This window comes from Octodon degus, unplaced genomic scaffold, assembly GCF_000260255.1.
Source record: "Octodon degus isolate 3935 unplaced genomic scaffold, OctDeg1.0 scaffold00142, whole genome shotgun sequence".
In the NCBI taxonomy this organism is placed as follows: domain Eukaryota; kingdom Metazoa; phylum Chordata; class Mammalia; order Rodentia; family Octodontidae; genus Octodon; species Octodon degus.
The window spans coordinates 6563974-6585489 of NW_004524718.1; the positions used below are offsets into that span (position 1 = coordinate 6563974).

General features: G+C 39.4%; 1 pseudogene; it reads right to left on the reverse strand.

Annotated features, from left to right (window-relative positions):
* Window positions 1–6036: 6036 nt before the first annotated feature.
* LOC101589603 lies at window positions 6037–21195 on the reverse strand (annotated as a pseudogene).
* Between the last annotated feature and the right edge of the window lie 321 nt (window positions 21196–21516).

Below are 21516 nucleotides of genomic sequence, written 5' to 3' on the forward strand. Positions count from 1 at the left end.
CATGTTCACACAGAAAAAAAAAGAGACAAGCTCTGGTACAAATGCACTTGCAAAGCTAAATAATAATAAAGACTGCATGAAATGTCCCAAATTACATTGCAATTAATGAGCACTTAGAGATCAGAGGAGATACAGATGGTGGTGGTTGGGTTGGTTTAAGTCAGCTTCAGAGTGTGGCCAGGAACTGAGCTGGATACAGATAGGCAGAGAGGAGAGACGATGCAGTGTCAGTGGCAGCAGAAAAAAAGTCATCATATTAGTTTAGGAAGTGATAATGCAACTGTCAGGTACGAAAGATGGATTTAGCAAAATGGGAAATAATACCAGAAAGGAAGTTAATTGGAAGATCTTTGTTGCTGAATTCTTCAGACTTTAATTTCAAGTAGACTAGAATTTCAAATCAACTGGAAATAAGATTAAGATAAAACTTTTAGGAAATGAATCTCAAACAGGATGAAAGGTGAAATGAAGGACTGAGAGAATTTGGAGGAAGTAAGAGGTAAAGCGAGGGGAATAAGAGAAAAAAAAGGTGGTAAATTAAATTATTAAATTTGCTATTTGCCATCTGGTCTTCTTATGTAAATCTGCTTTCCCTTCCCAGGAAGACATTATTCACAATATGTCTATATATTTGATACAGACTCCAGTCATTATTCTACTTATCTATCTGTACATTTTGTCCAAGAAATGTTTAAATAATCAGCATCCTCATTTTCTCCATATTGGTTCCTGCCAAAAAAGTCTGTAGATGGAATGCAGTCTTGAAAAAACAAAACTTGCATCCAGCAGCACAAAGAAGGAATCCTGTGGCTATGTCTCCTCCTAAGCCTGGGCAAAATGTTCAGGTAAGTCATAGTGTTTCTTCCCCACATTTATTCCTCATTTTTATAAAACTAATCTTTCCTTTAAAATTTTTATTTTAATTATAAAACAATGTTTAAGTGATTAAACAGAAAAAAGAAACTCTATCCACAATTAGGAATAATTGCCTTAATACTTATGGAAATTATCTTTCCGACCATTTTCTGTGTATATGTCATCAGTGTTAACCTTACACCCCAGTAGGAGGGACATTGTCCTGATTTCATTTTTCAGGCTTGCCTTCCCACAACCAGCTTTAGAGGACCTTCATTAGTATAGCTGAATTTTTTTTTCTAGAGACTCATTGGAGCAAGCATACTGTCTGGATAGAGTTCACTTTCACATGGTTATGATTATAGGAACATCTTCCTGCAATTTCATTAAGACTTCTTCCAGTACCTGAAACCATCCAGAGCTGAAAATATTCTTGAAGAAAATGTCCTGGACCCCATTTTTTGCCCTGTAGAATGCTGTCCAAACCTTCCCCACTTCCCTTCCCCCCTACTCATAGGGTCAACCAGAAGGCTGTGTGACACATGGCTAGGGTGAACTTCGTGGCCCATGGGTGCACTTTCATTCCCAGGGAGCAGTGCAGTTAGCAAATTGCTCCAGTGGGACCAGCAGGGCTTTCTTGCTCAAGATTGCTTGAGTTCAGCCTAGAGTTAGGATGATGCTAGCATTCAAATTTGTATGACTCATTGTTTCCATAGATAATCACCCTCATAAAACCACTTGAGTCCTCACACATGTCAAGTGATTTTGCACATAATTTAAATTTTAAAATATAAAATGGAATTATATTTTATGTTTTATAAATTGTTGTATTTTGTTTAATATATCATGAAACTACCTCCACGTCATCATATATTTTGCCATAAATTATTCAATGTTTTCAAAATGCTGTAAGAAATTCTGTGATTTACTTAATCAACTTGGGGTTAGATTCCTACATTATCTTCTGCATTTTTCTATTATAAACACTGCTGTGAAGATATGTCTATCACACGTAGATCTATAATCTAAGATTATTTCCTTAGCATATAGCTAAGAAAGTAGAGTTTTTAGGTAAATAGTATCTTACATACAAATGTCTACTGACACAATGCATCAACTTACTTTCTAGAAATACTTTTAGCATGTAATATTACAATCTGCATCATACAACAGAGACTATCCCTCATGCTCTCACCTAGCCTTGGAATTGTTACTCCTTTATATCTTTGACAATTTAACATTTAAAGGGCATCATATTTCCATTGCCCATAAGTACACAGCAACTGCCATTGTTTTTAAATTTCCTGTAAGCAAGAACTCACAGTAGTATATTTGGTTTGAGATGAAGTTTGACCCTGAAATAACAAAATGCAGTGAACAAAAATGGCTGAAGATTAGGAATTCACAGAACTGAAATGGGCTAGATTTCTCTTAAGATACATTTCCAAAAATGCATTTTAAATCAGAGCATAGAATATGTAATGGAAACTTGTTGAATTTTTACCTCCAACTTTTGCTGAAACCACTTTGCGTTTGCAAGAGAAAAGTATTTTTAAAACAAATTGTTCCCCTTTGCTCTTCTTGTATGTTCTGTCCCAGAGTTTTCACCTCAGTCCCAGGGAGAAAGGAGGTCTTACTACCCAAACATAAGTGTTCCTGATCTAGTTAAAGCCAATTATCAATATTTCATTTTTCCGACCCACAGCAGAGGGTAGATATGGTAGCACAGTGAGTGGGCCATCTGATTGTAGCGACGCAAGAAGTGAATACCGTCATGCCACATTTAAGCAGTGCAGTTCCCCCACAAGACTGTAGCAGGGCACAAGATGTGCCCTGCTGACTTCTAACCACTATGAAATCATCCTATCCCCTTATTGGAGCTATAGGCTCTACTAATCATTTTTTAGATGCTTGATCAAACTTTATCAGTCAACAGCAAGCTCTCTCAGAAGCAATAATTTGGGTGGGGAGCCAGTCAGTATTGCCAAGAATGCTGCCTGGAGAGGCCCAGGAGAACAGCATCAGTATACAAATGAATGTATTTACAAAGAAAGACAAAGCTAGCATATACCCACCCCATCCGTGGCATTTTGGGATCTTACTGACTTTTATTTGAATTGAATGTTACCTTGATTAAACTGTGTTCTTGATTCCATTGTTCTTTGTTACTCTTCCCTTATCTCTCTAAAATGAAATAAGAAAAAGCTTATAAAGCAGCTTCAACAACACATGATGTTCACTTTTCAAAAATTAGAACAGTAATGGTAAGCTATTTTTATGGATAGTAAATGTTCTGTTAGAATTTCAAAAATATCTGCCACCAGCCAACAGGAAAGTGAAACACATTCAGCAAAATCCATTTAGTAACCAACAGGAAAGTGAAATGCTTTCAGCAATATCCCTTTAGTATCCAAGTTGTGGAAATTACTGTACATTACTATGGTCTGGCTGAAGACAAAGAACACTTGGTACTCTGAAAGTTGTTCACGGCAGTCAGAGAAGTAACATCACACAACAGTTGTGTGAATCTCCTCAATGCAAAGAAGTATGTGGTAAGAGCGATATAAGAGAGAAATGCCTTCTCAACTAGAAAGCTTTCAGATGCATAGAAATGTGAGCACTGCGTGTTGAAAAATTAGCCAGTGGAAGTGATGGCCAGGACTCTTTGGTGCTTGTGGTCTGAAAATAATCAGGTGAAGGCAATCATACTAAGAGGGATGCCACCATGCCTTTCTAAGAGCCAGGGAACTGATTTCCTCACCCAAAATGGGGCAGTCTCTGGTATTTTTGAAACTCCAAATTTTCCAATAACAAGACTTTCCACAGCTAGAATCGTCTCTGACAGGTTCAGAGAGAAAGTAGGAAGAAAATGCATGCATTTTCATGAAATGTTTCCTACTAACGGCAAAGTATGTATGCATATGGAGCATATGAATATCTCCCTACTTTTGCTATTCGCTCCAATAAATTGAGACACATGGGAAAACACTGACATCTGCTTAGCAAAAGCTGTCCACTAATGGCACCATCAGTTACACTCAGGCTAGCTCGAATGGTTTGGTTATATTAATTATTTCACACCCATGAAAGACTTATATGTAGCCAACATTCAAAATTCATGACCAATTAATCCAGAGGAATTAATTGAACATCTTGTTGAGAACTGAGTAGGTCATACAGATGGAACACAGTTAGTGTTCTCAAACAAAGCATTTATAATCCTATTAGAAAAAAGATATATGTAACCTAAAAGCATAAAGATATTAGATATGGTACTGAAAAATATACTATTAAACTTTAATTAGTTTAATTAAAGAAAATGTCATTGGAGTTAAGTAGTTGTGAAACGCTTTATAAAGGAGGGTAAAATTGTAGAAAATTAACATAAGAGACATGGAAAAGATGTCATATTAGTCTGGCAAGAGAAGAAAAGAAATGGCAAAAGGACAAAAGCATTAATGCCTTGGGACTCTTGTTTGGAAAACTGAGGAGGAGTTAATATACAGAGAGTGGAAGAATTAAAATTAAAATAATGTTGGAAAAAGAAGTTGAAAAACTTGAGGTTTTCATAGGTAAATGGACGCACTAGACACCATACTCATAAGTGAAATAAATCAGACCCACATGTGTAAACATCATGTCATCTCCTTAGCATGAGAACTTGAATGAGTAAATAAAATCTGAAAGATACAATAGATACTGTGACAGAGAAAGAGTCTGTTCAAATAGAAGGAGCAACTGGAATGAAAGGAAAAAATATATACTTTTGTATATATTTTTGTATGTATATTTTTGTAAATATATGTGCATACATATTATGTATATATATATATATGCACATATACATACAGGATGGCTTGGATAATAGTACTGCTGATTTCTGCTGGTCTATGGAAAGGAGCAGTTAATGCTTAATCTTTTTCTTTTCCTTTTTAACTTCTGATAACTTTTTTTTTAACCATTTTGCATGTAATCTGAAAAACTAATGTGAAGATCACAATATGCAATATAATAACCATTGTTGAATTCCTATTATGTTGTTTAGTGAAATTCTGTATTTTTCTAATTCTTTTGTATTCTCTTTAAAAAATAAAAAAGAAGCTGGGGATATAGCTCAATGGTCTAAGAGCCTTCCTGGCAAGCCCAAGGACCCACGTTCAGTCCCCATCGCCACACGCCATGCCTGCCCGAGGTGCCAAGCCAGCCACTGAAACTGGTCCTGGTGGCACACACCTGTAATTCCAGTGCTGGGGTGGCTGAGGCAGGAGGATAACTATTAGTCCAAGCTGCATAGAGAGACCCTGTATCAAGTTAATTAATTAGTTAATTAATGATTAAAAATAAAAATAAAAAATAAAAACAGGCTGAGGTCAAAATAGAGCCTTGAGCTTTGTCTAAAACATGCACATATACTGTATTAGCAAATGAATATTTCCCTACCCTAATTTATTTATTTAGAATACTTGATCTGAGTCACTGTACTCCACATCGATTATGGTAAAGACATTTTGTAAGTACAAATTATATGAATTGCAAAGTGACTAGTTGACTCTAAAATGAGGTCTTGTAGGAGTATTACCTAGCTGAACTGCTTCCTAAAACTACAGATCTCCAGGTATAGCCTAGGAATATTCTAAAAAGAAGAAAATGTGGGCAAAGTGCTTAACCTCTCTGAGCTGTTTCCTCATCTGTAGAATTAACACAATAGCATAATTCATATTGTTTGCTGGGTGGAATCAATGAAATAAAGGACATTAAGTACTTGGCATATTGCATAATTCCCTAGTCCATGCCCTGTATACAGGAACTATAATGTATTTAGGCAGTGGGAGTAAAAGCAGAAAGGACAGATGGACTACTGGGGAATGGGATGAACAGGACCAGAGAATGAATGTGGGCAGTGAGACAGATATCTGTGAATATACAGATATGAAATGGTCATTCATCTGTATCCCCTTTTTTGTTTAGTTCCATTATTTGAATATTACAGCTGTGTTAACTCAGCAAAATATTCTAAAAGAGTTCAGTAGTCCATAATAGTATTGGGTCTTCTGCTTCACTGGTAATGTCAGAAATTGTTGATCTGAGTCCCCCACAGCTCAACATAAAGCGTGGCTTTACTTCTTATACTTCGTTTCGTACTTTGGTCTTGTGGGCTCCACTGCCTTTGATTCAGCTTCCTCATTCACTGTCAGCAGAGAGCCCACCACTGTGGGGATGGCTGAGGTAAAGCCGAGCCCCAAAGTGCAGTGCCACCACACTGTCTCTTGTTGCAGCCTTCACTTCCAGCTGCATCTGCCAGTGGTGCCCTCCATGCTTCAAAGGTGAAAACCACTGTGTCAAAATGGGGTCATCAGCATGTGAGAAAACAGCAGACATCTGTGCAGTGGGAGTTGTGAAGTGCTCAAAGAAGAAAATGGCTCAGGTCCCTTTTCAGCTGCCAAATGTAGTGATCCATTGGTATCAGTGTGATCACTTCTATCCAGCCAGAAAGAGTGGCAAGAATGAGAAAAAGATAGACAAGAAGACAAAAGCTGGGACACAACTCAGTTGTGATTTTCTGATCAAGGAGATTATGGGGCCACAGAGGAATGTGATTGATATTGTAGAGTGTGCCTAAGGAGAGTCACATGGACAGAAAACATTTTCTCAGGCTATCACAGAGAGCAAATTGGTCAAGCCATGGCCGTGACTCATCCACATGGCTGACACTGACGAAGGATCTACAAACTGCGGCACAGGGTTTCAGGGTAAATCCTGAAGGGATTTGACTGAGTTTATCAGATACAAAAGTTACATTTTTCATTATATGGGTCTTGCTTTACCTTGGTCTTAACCATCCAGCAGAAAAGTATGAAAATGAAGTATAAAAAGTAAAGCCACATTAATATGCTGAGCTGTAAAAAACTCAAGTCAACAACTTTGGACATTGCCAGTCTTACAGAAAACCAACTACTACTATGGACTAACTGGACTCTATTGGAAGATTCTGCTGAAGTCAACCACCTACAATATTTAAATGACAATGGAATGCCCTTCTCTGACAAAACTAACCAAAAAAGTGGTATAGAAATGAACAACCCTTTGTATCTGTGTATTCAAAATAGTTAGGCTGGATGTACGGCTCCACTGTCTTAATTCAATGAATAGAGATGTTTGTTATAATAGTGTTTGAGAAAGGATATCATGTCTGTATCTTGTACAATGGATGACCACTAAGACAACAATATGCAGTGTATTGATTACTGTAAATGTGCCAGAATCAGTTGTGAAACTCTCATTAATATTTGTTTCTCAATAAAATTATTTTAAAAATAAAGAAACAAGAAGACAAAAGCTGGGGTAGGTGGTGGCTGGTCTGCCTGGTTGGCCAGACAAACCCTCTAGCAAAACAAAATGGATATTTATTTATACCTTTGAAAAGTTAATAACGTGACACAAGGTTGCCTAGCGACTAATAGCCAACCTTAACCAGACAGGATGCTTATCTCCGGACTGGGGTAGCTCGTTTGCTTTAGGCACTGAGGCCTAGACCCACTGTCTCATTTACTCTTCTCTCATTGCTGGGACAAATAACCAACACCCAAAATGAATAAAGGAAAAATTTATTTAGCTTACAGTTACTGGAGGTTTCAGTCCATACTCAGCTAGGTCCAAAACAGACTGGCACATGGCAGAGGACAACCTTTCATGGTGGCAGCAAAGAGCAAAAGAACAAAATTAGGAGCAGTGGCAACCACGGCAACAGAGAGGAAGCCTGCCTCTCTTAAATTACATTCAGGCTATCCTCTCCAGGCTGGGGGAAGTACCCACATCCATAATCCCAGCAGCACTCACACCCATAATCCCAGTGGATCATGAGTTAATCATAAACTCCAGAAGCCACACTATGACTACATGAGGCTTTGGGGGGACACCTGTCCACAAACCATAACACCCACCTAAACACCTTTGACTGATTTTCCAGCTTCCATGGCTCCCAACATTTAGCGTCCAAACAAAATCCCTGCAGGTCATTTCAGACAGAGAGCATCTGAAGTGGCTAGAAGTTGCTGACAGAAATTCTTTTGTGTTAGTTCGTATCATTATCTTCTCCCTAACTTGCCTTGTTCATTCAATCATTCATTCATTCATTCATTCATTCATTCATTCATTCATTCATTCATTTGGAGTATATAGAAATGTACCATTTTATTACAAAGAGTCTCACAAAAAATGAAAGTATCTCAAAAAAGGAAGCTAGGCTACCAACTTTCACTTGCAGCACTGGGGAAGACAGGGCAGTGTGAGCTGCTTAGCTTATTCAAACCAGTGCGAAGGCATGAGAAAAGAACCAATCTAAAAACAGCAGATGTGGTGGATTGAAGGAATCCAGCCAATCCCCAGAGTGGGAGTCTGAGCCACACTGTAAGTCCACCACACTAAGCTGGAACATCTCCATTACTTCAGGCATGACCGACTTGAAAATGACCTGATAGGACTCATCATCAATCCTATCTCAGAGTGGATATTTACCAGCCTGATACTTGCCTTTTTATCCTGTAGGTCCCCAGTTCCTGGGAAGTACTCTCCATATTTATGAAAGGACTCAGTCACAACCCAGTCTGTGGTACAGAAGGCCTCTTCCACGCCATCACCATGGAGAATACCAATGTCAACATGCAGCACAATCTGGTGATACTTTAGCAGTTCCAGGACGGCCAAGATGACATTGACATAACAGAAGCCAGATGCCTTGGACTTCTTTGCATGGTGCAGGCCCCCAGCCCAATTCATGGTGATGTCCTTCTGCTGCTTATTAAACTTCACAGCACTTGCTACAGAGCCACAGTGGACAACTGACAGAACTCATACAGATCATCAAATAGTGAACAGTGTTCACCAGCATTGAATCTTTGCAGCTGTTTGCTATACTTGAACGTGTTACCTGGATGGATGGAGTACAAGAAATTAATGTAATCATTGCAGTGATACTTGGTCATGTCCTTAGCATTGGCCTTGTGAGGGTGACAGATTTCCATCTTTTGGTAGAGGGCATAGTTGAGCAGCAGATTATGAGCCATGTAGATTTAGTGAGGCTTCATGGGATGATGTTGTCCATAGTAGTAATTTCCAACATCCCCGTCATAGTAATAACAGATCTTCCTCCTGGTGCTCTGACTCTGCCTCCAGTCCCTCCCATCAGTCTGTCAGTCTGCCTGCTTACCAGCTCCTCTCTTTGTAGCAACCCTTTCAATTTCAGGCAAAATCACCCCATAGTAAGCTCCTGAGAGACAACTCCCGCATCAGTCTAGTAAACTTTCTTGAATGTATTCCATGAAAATAACAATTCTTATCATGTTGTAAAGCTTGTTATACTAAGCATTCTCACAATGAAAAATAAGAGTATTTTCTTCAATGAATAAATAAACCAAAAAATCTACAGTATCTGTAACGTTTATTCTGGAAACCTAACCATCATATATTCATTCAACAAATAATTTCTAACTGTCTACAATTTGCTGTTTTCCTAAAGAAAACAGTAAAAACCTTTTTCTTTATTAAGCTCATGTTCATATGGTGTTAGACATACAAAGAATAACTGTGGAGAGTATACAACATGAGTGGCTGTGGAGGAAATGAAGCAGGGAAGGGTAAGTCCAACCTTAAGCAGCATCTTATGCAATAAAATATTCCATAGGAATAAACATCACTAAGCATGAGGGGCTCAATTGGGAAATGTAAGTTTCTGGAGTCTTGTTCTCTGAGGTAGGAAAAAAAAGAATCTCTTCACCTCAGTTAAAGCATGTCACAAAACTCAGGCAACATGTATGATGCAAAAAAAATTGCTTGACAACTTTTTTAAGTAAGTCAAATCTTTTTCATTAATCTGTAAGTAAACAGCTCTTGATTTGAAAAGCCATCATGTCATTTTGGATCAAGAAGAAGTGCTGTTAGGACAATGGTTCTCAAATATGAGGGTGCCTCAGAGTCACATAGAGGGTGTGTTAATCCAGATGCCTGGAACCTGCCCCTAGTTTCTGATTCTAGGTCTGCAGTAGAGCATAAGAAGTTTGTATTTCTAACAACTTTCAAGGTAGTATTGTTGATGTCATGAAGGGATGACCCTGTAAGAACATCTAGTTTAGAAATAAGTTGTCATATAGCTGACCTTGATTGGATAATTAATTTCTAAACCTTAGCCTGCTAATCTGCAGGCAGATGAGTGGATGCCACCTTCCTTTCTTTAATTTATCAGGATTCCTGTCTTGTAGAAAGAGGCCAGGAGCCACTGCCACCTGGCAGCAGTCTCACTTCTAGACCTTCATATTAAATGCAGCTCCTCCTCCATCTCAGTAATCATAAAATGTTGGCAAAATCCAAAACATCTTGTAATATTAAAGAAGAAAAAAAGCTGAAGACAGAAAACATATTTTCCCAGTGCAGTAGAAGGCAAGTGTAATATATCCCCACCTTTCCGTAACCCATGTTTTTCACAATTGTGCTACCCACTGCTTCCCTATGAGAGTGGCATAGGCCACTGTTGTAAGCATCCTGCCTTTGACATGCTAATGACAACTGAGGAGCAAAAAACATTAAATATTCCCACATCCCAAAGAGAGCCACACAGAAGTGAGGAAACTTTCTTCACAACTGAATTGGCTCCTCTACCCAACTCTCCTGCTGGCCCCACTTCTTCGCAGTTGATGTAACAGGACTCAGTGAGGGAAGGAAGAGAGCTTTGGGAGCCTGAAGCTTTTTGTGTGCTGTGCTTATAATGGGTGTCCTATTCTTCCCGAAGTCCTTTTCCTGCCCTTGTCGAGAGGAAGAAAATGTTGAAAGTATGCCCTGATGTACTGTCAGGTTATTCAAGATGGCCTGCCTCAGGCTTTTTGCCTTGGCCTTCAATTCCTAGTGAGTCAGTATCTGTTATGTAACCCCCACATGTGCAATAAATATCTAAACAAGAATTCTGCATTATGTGTCTTTGGCAACTTACTGATTTTGTATGATATTATCAGTAAGGGAGTAAAACATTGTAGCATCGAGATATTGAAAGTGTCAGACATTCCCATGGTGCCACATTTTTCTTTCAGGCTGCTCCCATCTCTGATGAACCTTCCTGGCCTGGGTCGTCAGCAGAGCACCTACAGACAGATGACCAAATCCCAAGGGAATTATATGTGCATTGTGCATGGTGCCAGCACATATAATAAGAATATGCAGTCACCTGGCTCGCTGGAACCTGTGAAATCTTAGGGCTTCTGCTTGTAAGAAGGTTCTGAAGGTTTGATGCTTTTGTGAACTAAACCCTCTTGCTGCTTTGTGCTTATGAGAGTGGTCTGTCCCACTCTCATGGTGAGAAAGAAGTGAGGTGGCATGCCTGGGAAAGAGGAATGTAGCCCTTTCTCTGCCTGAGTCCCAGACATAGGGATACATGAAGAAATTGGTGACTCTTTTGACCTCACATGCAGAGAAGAGGAAAGGGTGCCACTGGCCACAGCCAAAGAAGGAAGTGAGATGAAAATCAATTGTGAGATTAAAGAATTAAACTGAGCCAACATATAAAAATACACACTGACCAAAAGTCTATGTGATCTGTCTCAGACTTAATTAAGGGGCAAGAAAAGTGAGTTTGATGGGGAGAAGACACTCTCTCAGGCTTTCACAGAGAGCACACAGGCCAAGCATTGGCCGTGACTCATCCACATGGCTGACACTGACAAAGGTTCTACAATCTGAGGTACAGGATCTCAAGATAAATCCTGAGGGCATTTCACTGACCTTGTCAGACCAAAAAGCTACAACTCTTGTTGCACAGGTCCTGCTTTACCTTGGTCTTAACCATCCAGTAAAAAGTATGAAGATGAAATATAGGAAGTAAAGCCATGTTGTTATGTTGAGCTGTGGGGGACTCAGGTCAATAATTTCTGACATTGCCAGTTAAACAGAAAACCCAATGATATTATGGGCTTCTGTACTCTTTTAGAATATTTTGCTGAGTTTACACACCTATAATATTCAACAACGGAACTTAAAAAAAATTGGGGTATAACTATGAATGTCCATTTTGTATCTGTGTATTCAAAGTGGTTGGGATAGATATATAGTTGCATTCTCTTAATGAATAGAATGATTTTTTCTAATGGTGTTTGTAAGTAGGATCACAAGTCTGCATCTTGTACAGCAATTAACCATTGAGAAGAATGTATGCAGTGTATTATTTGTTGAAACTGTACTTTCGATTTGATTTGAAACTGTCTCATTGCTATATGTTTATCAATAAAACTTTGAAAAGAAAAAAAAAAGTTAGTTTCTGCACCCAAAAAAAAAAGAAAAGTGAGTTTGGAAGAACATCATGAAAGCTGAGGATGCTGTAGCAAAGTACCCCAACCAAGTGGAGAGACTAGAACTATGAAATTGACATGTCATCAAGACTTTGCTCCTCTGGAACCCACAGGAGAGAATCCTTCCTCCAGGCCCTCGTGGTTGCCAGCAGTCGGCGGCACTCCTTTCCTTAGTGCATCACTCCAGCTTCTGCCTCCATCATCATCACCAGGCCTTCTCCATCACCCTTCTTTGATGAGCATCTGCCCAAATTCCATTGTTTCATAGAGATGCTAATCACATTGAGTCAGGCCCAGTTGAAAACCTGGATCACCTTTGCAAAGGCCCTATTTCATTCAGAAGTAGCAGAAGTTAAGATTTCAACATATCTTTTTGGCAGTCACAATGCAACCCACAACACAGCTTAGAAACAGATATTTCCTGTTTATAGCCCATAGTATAATCAAAGAGTTATGCCAGGAATTATAGTCATATGCTTAATTAAAATCAGCCATCCTTGCTTTAAAGTACTAAATTCTTTTAATTATAGCAATCTTCCTTTTTAGTGGTGACTAGGTAGTCTTTTTATCACTTCAGCTACCTTTATTTCAAAGAATTTTTTGAATGTACTAATCCATAAAAGTTTGCATTTGTCTAATTTGCATGCCATTACCAGTTGAATTTTTCACACTCTGATATTAATGTAGTAGTTTAGTATAATGGGTGTTAAGTGCTAGTGGTAAAATTATCATCATGAAGCTGAAAGAAAAAATGGGATATATTAAAAACCTGGAATTTGGACATTGACTCTTCAACTCTGTCCTAGAAGATTAAATTCTAGGTCAAAGGTAAAAGCTTTATTCTTTTGGACTAAGAGAATATTAACTATTCATGCAAGCAGCTTAAGTAAATGAACATCAGTACAGGTCATTTTTGTGTAGCATTTAATTTTCTGGTCTACAATATATTTATAAAATAAGTGAGGCCCTCATTTCAACACACATTCTGAATAAATGTGCTATATATTGCAGATTTCTTGAAAACACAGATATAATCGTGATCCTTAAATCATAATCTTAAACTTCTAGTCATCTTGTGTTCTGAGATGACACACAGGCCTACCTAAAGGTTCCTCCTCTCAGCAATCTTAATAAAACTCACTAAGCTTTAGAATGTGTTAGGTTTTTCTCTTCCTACATGAACCTCCATCTTTCCCAATTAATGCACCTCAGTGCAAAGACTCTGGTGGTATCCATAGAGTCTCCACAGCTTCCTCAAGTCCTCCTTCCTTCCTAACCCCTCATCCTGAGAAACCAGAATCTGATGGATCATGAGGCTGCTGGCTGGTGTCAGATGTCAACCTGCCCTGAAGTTTGATTAATTGGGTTCCCAATGGCTGGCTCCCTCTAAGGTCACCTTCACTGTTTTGGAAAACATCACAAGTGGAATCAATGAGGCATCCCCCTTCTAAACCAAACAAATGGCCTGGAAAATTATAGCTTTACTTAGTCTGTTTTATGAATGTGAGACAGGCCACTGCTGCCCCATTTGTCTTCTTGACAAGTTTTGGCTATACAGCTTCAGTCCCATGTGTCCAATGTCAGTTAGCAGAGACATGTGTCACCAATCAAAGGACTCTAGGGGACAGATGGTCCACTGAAAGTCATGCTCCAAAAGATTTACTGAGAAAGATGTTCACCACAACATTATTTATAATAGCAAACAATGGCAGGCACTAAATAGCCAATAATAAATTATGGATCCCTATATGATAGAAAAGTATGAAGCCACTGACAAGCACCTTGTTAAAAAAGACTTTAAGGGACACAGTAAAAAGTTCAAAACCAGCATATAAAATTGTATGTGATTATTACTAAGAAAAGTATGTGTTATATAAATGCCTTTAAAAACAGTAACTAGAAAAAAATTGCTTATTGCTGAAATTTTAAATAACTTTTCTTGCTTACATTCCTCTGTATGTATAGTCTAGATATTCTCAGTTTGTGATAGTTCAGCTTGATTGTGTCAACTAGGTTGGCTTTTCAGACCTGCCTGGGAGGTTGGTGAGGCACACTTCTGGTTGTGTCTTGGCATGTCACGGATGTCTGGTCTTCCACCCTTCCCCCCAGCACTGTTCCCTTGCTCTGCTTCACCACTGCAAGAGTAAGTAGCTTTGCTCCACCAGTGCCTCTACCATGATCATCATGCCTTGGAACCCACTGACTCTGGTCTCAGTTACAAGAAAATGTGAGCCAAAGTAAACTCTCTTCCTTTAAGCTACAGCTGTCCAATGTTGCATCCATCAACAGCAAATTGACTCAGTCTCCTTTTTTTACAATTAAGTATGAAAAGTCATTTTGAACATTTTCTCCCCTGTGTGGGTAAAAAGAACAGACAGCTAATTCTGCTTGCATTCATATACTATGGGTTGTGCAGCTCTCCCTCACCTGGACTTGCCCTGTGAAGGGAGCTGGTCTGTGAGCACGCATCATTTCTCAGCATGCACTGCATCCTGTCAAGGACAACAGTTAGGTCTGTAACCATACAGAGATTACAGAGAGGCTTATAATAAAATGAAAAGATTTTAAATGTATACTTCCATCTGTATAGTACAATGTAGGAAACAAGCAGCTGTTTAAAAATTATAAATGCAGAAAAATCTTAAGATAGATTTTTAAAGCTACACAGTTAATAAAAGCTAAACCTAAACCTTCAAAGTTTGATAATGGTTGGAGATACTGAGTAGTTGTTTAAATTTAAACAAACCTTTCTGAAATTCAGATTCTTCATATGAAAGCAGGGTAAAATGACTGTATACTCTATGTGTTCTATGATACATATATACACATATATAGTACATATATTATGTATCTATAGATACAGTATTTATTTATATGAGAATGAATGTCTCATTACTAGAGCACCACAGTTACCTGTTGCCACCTCTGTCTGGAGAGGAAGCTTTTGTAATCTGGGTCTAGGAGATCTGGGCCCCACTGGGTCTAGCAGTATGTCTCAGTGCACTGGTCAGGATCTATTGAACTGGAGCTTGACCAGCTGGACCTGGCTTATGTCTGGCTCTTGTGCTTGGCTTCTGCCTTCTGCGGCCAATGGAAATGAACTTGTTATGCCCCACTAGCTATATGTTCTATTCCCGGTTGAGTTCACTAGATCTCCTACCCACCCATTTGCAGGGAGTTCAGCTGTAGGGTCCCAAACCAAGCTTCTGTGCTGGAATTCCATTCTAGCCAGTCCCAAACCAACTGGGCCACTCTGCTGTGGAGTTCCATTCCAGCTGATCCCAAACTGACTGTGCTGCTCTGTTGCTCTTTTTCTTTATATATTTAATACAGGGACTACAGGGTCTTCCTACATAGATCAGACTCACAGTGAACTTCCTTTTTCATCCTCCCATGCCCCAGGATTACCAGTTGTGTGGTTTTTTGGGTAAAACCTCTCATTAATAGAAAGCCTACAATGAAATGTACTTCCAACCAGGTGGTTGTTATTATCAACACAAATGGAGAGGAGTATTTGGACATCACATTTTATTTTTTATCTTTGAACACTTTCACAATTGCCAGTCTTGAGCCAGCCAAATGGCTCAGTGAATTAAACAAGCAGGGCCACTCTGCTGTGGAGTTCCATTCCAGCTGATCCCAAACTGACTGTGCTAGTCTGATGAAGGGGCCAGGGGTTCGATCCACAGGCCTGTAGTGCCAACTCCACCCCAGGGTACACTGAGACTGGGCATGGTGGCACGTACCTGTAATCTCAGCTCTTGGGAAACTGTAAACAGGCAGATCACTATGAGTCCAACCTAGTAGTGATACCCTGAACACCCTGTAAATCCTTCCCTAAAAAATACAAAAAAAAAAAAAAAAGCCAGTCTTGCAGTGGAAGCTTGATCTGTTAAGGACCCAAAGGGCTTACTTGAAGTGTTCCAGGGATAAAAATGTCTGGAGCATTCAGAATCCACAGCAAGCTGAGCTGATGGAATGTGCTAGTCTGATGAAGTGTGTTTGTGCCATATTCTTCTAGAGGAATGACCACTTTGATCAACAAGAGCAAAAACACTTTGAAATTCTCTTTAGACTATGATATTATTCATGCCCAATAAAGAGACATAGTCGAATATTTAAATTTGAAGAAAAAAATTAAAATTTAATGAACTTTGATGTCAAAATAATGTGGACGGAAGACCCTTGAATAGTGAGTGAAGGGAAATTAGGTTAGGCTGCTGGAAACGCACCCCAAGATTACTTGTCTGATATCACCACTACCTCCTCTCCAGTAGGAGGAGACATAGTAGCTATAGAATGGATTTCACTTTAATAAAACATGACCCTCACATGAGAGTAAAGCCACAGAAAAATGCAAAGCCACAAAACCAGAAGGAGTTATACAGCACATATTTTGAATAACATCAAGTTCTGGAACAGAACCCTAAATAAAGGATTTCATTTTGTTTATCACAACTGAAAACTGTTATGTTAGAGTACATATCCCCTTCTGTTGAAACGCAATGATATGTACTAGCACATGCACAAAATGCTGATCCCCAGGTTTGGTGGCTCTCTATCTCCCAGCGGCCTGGAAGGATCACACGTGCTGACATCAGTAGGTTGGAACCTCATGGCAGTTAAGTTGGATCCGGGAAATGTGAGAAGAAACTTCTACTCATGTCATTGCTGGACTAAGCATGCAATGACTGGCATGAAAATTGGCTCTGAGTTCCCCTTTTCCTATGGCATATTTGAGATAGCGGCTGCTCCATCAGCCTAAATCTTTACTTGAGCAGAGCACCCAACACAACAGTGAATGTCAGTGGATACACGGAATGGAAAAACATAAGCTTTTCCTGTTTTAAGCTGCTGAAATTTGAGGATGATTTATTTGTTAACATCACGACCTAGTTCACCTGGTATTAACCGTGAGTGCAAGAAATGGCAAATGCTGATGAGACACTGATCACTCTCCCTTCCCAGAGTGCATCACAGCATTCGCTTTCCTCCCAGCATTACTAAGTAAATGGGAATAGCTACTTCATTAAACAAGACCTATAATCATTAGTATATTGGAAAAAAATAGACAAACAGATTAAAATTGCAAAAAAGAGTAATTATGTTTAGTTTTTAAATATATTCTGAGTTGCATCTATCACTTCATAGAGAAATTGATTAGGAGAAATTAAAATTATAATGACATAATGATTTTCTTATGTAGAAGTTACTTGCTTGGACTCAAAAGGAAACATTCAGAGCAAAATGATAAACATTCTCCTAAGAAACTCATGTTTGAGTAATTCTATAGAATCTCAGAAATGTTTCATATTTTTTTAAAAAGCATTTGAAAGTTAATTTGGTCTCTATATATTCCTTGATTATCAAGTGATTCTCATTACATTTCTCATTGAATGCTTGCCAAAATTTCACTTTAAAGAACTCTGGGCAGGTTCTAATCATGCAGATGTACAAGGGAAGAGTTTCCACTCCAATTTCGAATGCTGTGATATAACCAGAACTTTAGTCAGTATATTTTAGCACTTATTATTAATTTATCCATCTTCCTGAAAATCTATTTAACCTTCTCCTGAAGGCCAGTATTTCTGGAGAGACTAGTTGTAGTCCCATCCCAGACCCTAGAGGTGCACGCCAGTGGGCTTAGGACAGTCAAGCATTCTATATGATTTCCCACTTCCCTTTCTATGTGGCTTACACAAATGACGTGATGCTAGTCTACTAAATGAGAGGTAAGGGGCGCCTTCCAGAGAACTTCTGATAAGGGCTATCTCACTCTTCCATAGTTTCCAGAGAGAAATGACCTCCTCTTTGGAATGCTGCTGTATGTGAAGGTCATGCTTCAGACTGCAGCAGGTGTGTTGGCCCCACGCTATTTCAATGGTCTAAGCCAAAAGAAAGGAGACTACAGCAGAACCAGGGAATGAACTGGGCAGCTAATATCATTAGCTGCTGAATTGGCCTGTTCTGAACTATCAAGGCTTTACTGTTACAAGGTTTTACTATTATAAAATAATAATTTTTCTACAGTTTTAGCTATTTTTGTGTTGGAATTTCTGCTATTTGTAGCTGAAAGAGCCTAATTCAGAAATAAACATATTTTGCAGTTTGTGCCTTTGTAATGTTGACATGTCAGAAGATGAAATTTGCTGCTTAAATAATGACAGTCCATAAAAATAAGAGTATGTTTCCAATTAGTTGAAGATACTTACCTTGTATCTAATAAAGAAGAGATGAATCTTCAGAAATTGAATTTAAGTTGTGTTGTTTTTGTAGTACCAGGTATCAAAGTAGGGATCTTGTGCTTGCCAGGCAGGGGCTCATCCCACTGAGCAGTATGCCTGGCCCTCTTTGTATTATTTTTGAAGACTTTTCTGTGACTTAAAAAATATTTTAAAGTAAGTCTTTTTGAGGAACTATGAATTTTCCACCATAACATGGGTTAAATAACATATTTGTGTAATCTATAGCTAACACTCCAAAGCAGTATTCAATTTTCTATAAAACCGAATGGTAAAACCACCAAACAATGCCATTTCTATTCATACTATTCATCTGGAAGGGAGACAGTCATAAGTAAAAGTTTCTTTGTATCTCAGAGTAAAAGTCAAGGATATAAGAGCACTGTGATTTTACCCAGAACACAATGTGTTTTAACATGTACTCATTTTGTATCTGGAAATGGCTTTGTAGTTATAAAACACAATCAGAGCTTCTTCTATAAAACACCTGTTTGCATAATATTAATAAAATAAACACAACAGGCATCCAAGAAACTAGATAGAGATGGTGGCTCATCAACGATAATCACCCATTGGAAAAGTTGTTTGTTCTTCCAAGTTTAAAAAAACATAAATGGGAACAGATGGAGAAAACACTCCCCCAAATCCCTCACAGTATGTATTCCATTAGACAGTGAATACACTGGCTGCACTTCAGGGCTGACGGTAGCTGATCACGCTACATTGGACACTGGCAATGATGATAGCCCAGTTGTGTACAACCTGGAGTCACAGAGCCTGAGCAGAGGTCAACAGCAGAGCTAAGAGGTTGAATTTTCCTTTATGAGGTGACTGTCTTCTGTTTCTGATCAATATACACATTTCACTCGCAACTAGAAACCTCGTCTTCCAATATTGCTAACATTTTGCTTCTAGTTCTAAACAATGCCTTTGGTCTCTGGAGGGCTGCTTTTCTTGCCTCCCTTCTCAAAAAGAGTAAATAAGCAGCAACAAAGAAAGAGGGCTGGATCTGACCTTAGGCCATCTCTCAAAGCAAGGCTGAAAATTGATAGCCATTCTTTCATAGAACTATGGGCAACTGAATGGAGGATAGCAAAGGAAAACAGCTTCCAGGATGTCAGCTACTGGAAAGCTCGCCTTTAGCACCACAAGATTGTCCGGCTGGTACACTAGTTTCCTATTGCTGCTCTCATGAACCAGCGCAAATATAATGACTTAGAACAACACCTTTGTGTTACTTTTTGGTTCTGGAACATCAGGAGCCAAAAACTGGATTTCACAAAGTTAAAAGAAGGGTGCTAGCTCAGCAGATTAAAGCGCCTGCTTAGGCAGATGCAGCGGCTGGTTCGATCACTGGTTTGCTGTGCCGGCCCCACCCCCGGGGGTGCGCTGAGACGGCAACTGAGACTGGACATGGTGGCACGTGCCTATAAACCCCACTCTTGGGAGGCTGAACACAGGTGGATCTCTAAGAGTTCAATCTACGTAGTGAGAACCTGTAGACCCTATAAACCCAGTACTAAATAAAAAGAAAGAAAAAAGGAAAGAAAGGTGCAAGCAAGATTGTATTCCTCCTGATTGACTATGAAAGACAACCCCTTTTTTGCTATTTCAAGGTTCCAAGGCCACCTGCATTCCTGCATCCTTGAGCCCTCTTCTTCATCTTCAAGGCCTGTAGTCACATAGTTCCAGCCTCTACTTCTGTCATCCCATCACCCTCTACTTATGCTCTTTTCTTTTCTTACTTTCTGTTATAAAGGTTAATGTGGTTAGTCTGGACACAGTCAGATAATCTCCCTATTTCAAAGTCTTAATTTATTCCCAAGTCTCTTGATCACATAAGCTTATACGTGCAGAGGAACTGAAGGCTGAAGGGAGGATCATGATTCTGTTTAGTGTAATATTGTTGGCCATTATAGATTTAGGGTCTCTATGAACTTGGAAGATTTTTATGCTCATTACAAGTCATTTTACAAGGCAGAAGAGCAAAATCATCTCTAGTAATCCTAAGAATATCTTGATCCCTGTGTTTTCAGAGCCATAAGATGACAGCAGGGTCCTCTAAAATATTTACTATTGCCAGGAATATCTTCCTTTCTCATAAAACTATTTCCTTGTGCATTCTTTTTTTTTTTTTTTTTTGGAGAATTACTTTAATTAGGCTACAGTTTAGACATGGGTACAAACTACAATTAATTATTTTCTAATAAAACTAACAGACCTGACTTGTTGGGCAGCAGGAAACGGCAGGATCAGAGCAAACCTTTGTTCGGACAGTCCACAGATCTAACCCAAATCACAACCACCCAACCCAGTGACTTCTGACTGCACCCACACACCTTGCGGTCTGCTAGACACCTGTGCCAGCCCCAGCCTAGGCAAGTGGTCTACACGCGTGGAGCCTGGCATCTGCCTCTTTAAACCTGCCTGGAGATTGTGAGTACAAGCAAATGGAGGTCATAAGGCTCTCAGCGGCACCCTTTTCTCTTTGCTACCAGAACCCTGATTCTGAAACTCGCCCACTCTGCCCTCTTCTCTACTTGTGTCTTGAAGCAGGCATCCACTCCAGTGTCCACAGGCTTGACTGGCCAAAGGGGCATTTCGGACTGTCTGCCGCTGGCCACCTGAGGGCTGGGCAGGCCTGACCCTTGACAGCAGTGGGCCCCAAGGATTAGTGGCAGTCCTGGGAAAGTGCTCTCGTACCGCAGGCCAGGGCCTTGGGATGCAGCCAGCTTCTCCCACTGCATGCAAATGAAGATGTCCTTGTGCATTCTTTTCACCTCCCTTTACTTTTCGTAATAGAAAAGATCGAGCCAAGTTAAGGGAAAAATAAGGAGCTCAACTTCGATTATCTGAGTCCCAAGTTAAAACCTCAGGGGAAGATTCTCATAAATCCAATTTTAGTGGAGTGTTTGCTCCATATACCAACCAAAGGTTAAGTTCATGTAAGAGCAAAACAGCGCTAGTGCTAACCTTCTGGAAGTATATATGTGGCTGGGTTGGGGTGGGAGTGGTGATTCATTCTCTTGAGACTGTAACTCATATGCTACTGCAACACCATAGCAGCCTTCAAATTCTATACAGCTATCAGA